Genomic DNA, 4,766 nt, shown 5'->3' on the forward strand with positions numbered 1-4,766 from the left:
GGAGCATTGTGACTGAGAATGATTATACCGAGCTTCAGAATTTGATGAATACTGCAGGGTTCTATGAGAAAGATAGCACATGTGATTACTTTACTTGGACTAACAAGCACACAGTTGGTACGATATATTCAAGGATTGATCATGTCCTTGGCAACATTGACTGGCAGCAGGAAAAATATTTATGTGGTCCTTGAAATTCTGCCCCCAAGTGTTTCTGACCATAATCTTCTTTGTTTGAATGATCACACTCCCCATACTAGACACAAGACTCAATTTACCTTTACCAATAGTGTGGTCCACTTGGAGGGTTATCATGAGGCTGTCACCACCAGCTGGAACAAACCCCTTCAGGGTAGACCTATGGCTAACCTATGGTACAAACTGATGAGATTGCAAGGCCCTCTAATCAAGCTGAGTAAACTATTTTCCTATATCACTAGTTCTATTATTCAGGCCAAGACTGATTTACTGTAGGCTCAGGAGAAACTTATAGCTGATAGAATGAATATAGACAAGATAGAGAAGGTAAAATTATGCACTGAAGCTCTCATACAATGGCAGGAAATGAATGGCCAGATATTGAGACAAAAAGCAAAAATATATTGGTTAAGAGAGGGTGACTCCAATTTTGCCTATTTTCATGCTTCTCTTAAAGCTAAGTACCATAGCACCAATCTCAACATTCTTTACAAGGAAGATGGTACCCCTATCATGCAACCTTAAGATATTGTCTTAGAGGTCTATGATTATTACAAGAGTTTGATGGGATCATAGGAGAACCACATTAAAATGATTGACATTACTGCTATAAGGAAAGGCCCTGCACTGTCAATAAATCAAAGAGCCAGCCTCATTGCTCCAATCACCATTGAGGAAATCAAAAAGGCTCTTAGAGGTATAGGTGACCTTAAGAGTCCTGGTGTAGATGGCTATGAAGCCAAATTCTTCAAAGCTAACTGGAACATTATTGAACATGATCTGATAGCAGCAGTGCAGGAGTTCTTTGACAGGAATATGATACTTAGAGCCTTCAATGAAACAGTAGTTACTTTGATCCCTAAACATCATGCAGCCAAAACAATCAAAGAATTTAGACCTATTGCTGGTTGTTCTACTGTTTACAAAGTAATTCCTAAAATCCTCACAACCAGACTTGGAGGTGTTTTGGGAACTATTATTAGTCAATCTCAAGCAGCTTTTGTCCCTGGGCAGAATATCCATAATCATATCCTCCTGACAACTGAATTACTGATAACACGATTTTATATCGTATATTTAGCCTGAAATCCATAGATATTTATAGCATTTTCCGTTTATTATATTGATTTATTATGATATTACGCGAGTTTTTGCTTTGTTTCGGGTTTTACGCTCTTATTATGACTATTTGTGAAAAGGAGAAGAAATGGAGCTAAAACGACCACTATTTATGCCTAAAAGATGAAAAATGGGTGCTGAAGTAAAAAGGGAGTGCAAATAAGGCCCAAATATGCTAAAGAAGACTCAAAGGCCCAAAGGAGACGAACCAGCCCACTGAAGATCAAATGTGCGTGGCCCAAACCACACAAGCAAGTGGAGACGCACGTCTCCACGTCTCATTGGCCACGTCAGCAAAAGGGAGACGCACGTCTCCAGTCCCCTGCATTCTCTCCACTTGAGACGCACGTCTCAAGTCTTCAACGAAGCTTCCCCAATAATCGGAGACGCACGTCTCCGAGTCCAAGTCTGCTGGTGCTCCTCTTTTCACGCAATCCAACTGCAAAGCCTCGCCTATAAATAGAGGCAGATACTTCACTTCAACCAGTCCGATTTCCTGCTAACGAAGTGCTGCCGAAATTGTACCGTGCATTATATTTTCTGCCTTCCTTTAATTCAAACAGTTATTTTCTCACAACGATTTCTACACCGGAAATTGTTGTGAACCTTTTATAAATCTAGCCTTACGTTAGATTTATCGCCTTTTAATTCCCTTGTTTTATTTTCCGTCCGTTTAAATTCCGAAGAACGATCCAGCCAACCTTGGTGGAAGTTCAGTACTCGAAGATTCAATTGCAATTTATTTAATTCAGGTTTAATATTTACCGCTTTTATTTATATATTTATTTGCATGATATATTATATGCCAATTAACATGCCTTTTATTATAAGCCAAATTAATTCATGCATGCTTAACTGTATTAATATGTCTGGCTAAATTACTAAGGTATCGGTATGTAAAGTAAGTTAACCGTAGGGATCCGAAATAAATTGGCTTAATTATGTTTTGTTATTTATCACCTGTTTTTGGTTTGTATGTCTAATTTAATTAGTAAGTCTTAAGAACAATAGAGCGAAAGTTTGAGATCTTAAGATTGTCAAAGGTTAAAATCAATAGAGCGAAAGTTTGAGATCTTTAACTGGATAGTAGACATAGGACATTAGTTTTAAGTATGGCGAAAGTGTATTAAAACTAATTAGAACTTATTTATTTTCAAAAATTGTTTTGACACCCGAGCGGGATGGCGAAAGCGTACGTTAGAGATATTAGCATGTTCCGAGTCAACAGAGCGAAAGTTTGAGATTAGGAGATTTAAATAGATAACAACTTCATAAAACAGGCATTTTATTAATTACGTTGTTTCCAAAAAGCTTTTCTAAAATCTAATGGGATGGCGAAAGCGTACATTAGGATTAGGATAGTAATCTAAATCAACAGAGCGAAAGTTTGAGACGAGGATTTTTAACCAATTGAATTTGTAAAGATTTTTAATTAAATTATGCAAAAGCCAATGGACCTTCGGATCACCTTAAGTTAAACGAAATACATGCTGATATCTGTCTTTTATTATATTCTTTATTTCTCACAATCACTTTCCCTTAGGAACAATCGAAATATTAGTAGCCCTAGCTTTACATAGTAACCTTAGATAACGGTAGATCGATTCATAGTCCCTGTGGATTCGATATCTTTTAAAACTACACGACACGACTGTGCACTTGCAGTCATCAAATTAATAGACACGTAAAGTCGCGATCAAGTTTTTGGCGCCGTTGCCGGGGACTATTTAAGTCGATATCGTAACTCACTGTTACACCGTAGAGACTAGGGAAATTCTTTCCTTTCTTTCTGAACGATTGTATGTCAAATACTCGTTCACAAGGAGGAGATTTAATACAACGAATTAACGAGATCGAACGTTTCATTAACGTCAAACGTCGAGCTCGCAATCTTCCCGAAGTAGCACCAATTCCGATTAATCAGGAATTGACTTTTACTGATCAAATCACCCCAAAGTTAGAGATGGCTGCTCTTCGTCCTCTTAGAGACTATGTCGCTCCTTCGCGCACTGAACCGCATTCAAGTATCGCACCACCTGTGATTGAGGCGAACAATTTCGAACTGAAACCTTCGTTGGTCCAAGCTGTTCAACAGAATCAATTCTCTGGAAGCCTTGCAGACGACCCCAACCTCCATTTATCTGTGTTCGTGCAATACGCCGACACTGTCAAAGCTAACAACGTTAGTTCCGAAGCCATTCGATTACGTCTCTTTCCTTTCTCCTTGAGAGATAGAGCTAGAGCGTGGCTTCAATCCCTGCCTTCTAATTCCATAACTACATGGGACGAATTGAAGAGAGTATTCTTAGCGAGATACTTTCCGCCTAGCAAAACTGCTATGCTCGGAGGTCAAATCAACGGATTTACCCAGAAAGATAACGAATCACTCTTCGAAGCTTGGGAACGTTACAAGGACATGCTTAGACTATGCCCTCATCATGGACTCGAACCATGGCTGATCATCCATACTTTCTATGGTGGTCTCCTATATAACACTAAAATTACTATAGATGCCGCTGCTGGCGGAGCACTTATGGAAAAACCCCATGATGAAGCATACAACCTCATAGAGAACATGGCACAAAACCATTACCAATGGGGTGGAGAACGAGCCGCTCTAGAGAAAGCCCAAACCAAAGGAGGAATGTACGAAATAAGTGGTATAGACCGCGTTAACGCTAAAGTAGACGCTTTAACTCAAAAGATCGAGAACTTAGCCATCACTCCTTCAGCCACCGCTGCTGCTGTAACACCTAACTGCGAGATTTGTGGATTGACTGGACACGTAGTTGCCGAATGTCAACTCTTGACTGGATTCCCATCTGATCAAGTAAACTATGCTCAAGGAAACCCTTATTCTAACACGTACAACCCTGGATGGAAAAACCACCCGAACTTTTCTTATAAAAACAACAACGCGTTGTACGCGCCTGGACAAGCACCTGCTGTACCAGCTGGCTACCAAAAAGCGCCTGTAGCTGCTCAAAACACCCCTAGGAAGTCAAACCTAGAAATCATGATGGAGAACTTTATAGCTTCCCAACAACAAACCAATAAGGACTTCCTGAATCAGAACATCCACAATAGCGAGCAACTAAAACAACTATCGAACAAAGTAGATGCCTTAGCTACGCATAACAAAATGTTAGAAACGCAAATTTCACAAGTAGCTCAACAACAAGCACCTACTGCTACCCCTGCTGGCATGTTTCCTGCTCAACCACAACCTAATCCTAAAGGACATGCAAACGCGATAACACTACGAAGTGGAACGAACTACGATGGACCTATTGATCTTAGAACTCAAAACGCACCCATGTCCCAACAAGAGCCAAAGAAAACCCAAAAGACATCAACCGATGATCAAACTGCTAAGACCAATGAGAGCAACAACGAAGTGGAACCTGCAAAAGAGAATCCTTACGTTCCACCACCACCTTATAAGCCAC

General features: G+C 39.9%; 1 non-coding gene across 1 annotated transcript; it reads right to left on the reverse strand.

Annotated features, from left to right (window-relative positions):
- Positions 1–3,655: 3,655 nt before the first annotated feature.
- Positions 3,656–3,762, reverse strand: LOC131615311 (small nucleolar RNA R71). Its single transcript, XR_009287733.1, has one exon. It is a non-coding gene; the product is annotated as a small nucleolar RNA R71 (small nucleolar RNA).
- Between the last annotated feature and the right edge of the window lie 1,004 nt (positions 3,763–4,766).

The sequence above is a fragment of the Vicia villosa genome, linkage group LG6, assembly GCF_029867415.1.
Source record: "Vicia villosa cultivar HV-30 ecotype Madison, WI linkage group LG6, Vvil1.0, whole genome shotgun sequence".
Taxonomy (NCBI): domain Eukaryota; kingdom Viridiplantae; phylum Streptophyta; class Magnoliopsida; order Fabales; family Fabaceae; genus Vicia; species Vicia villosa.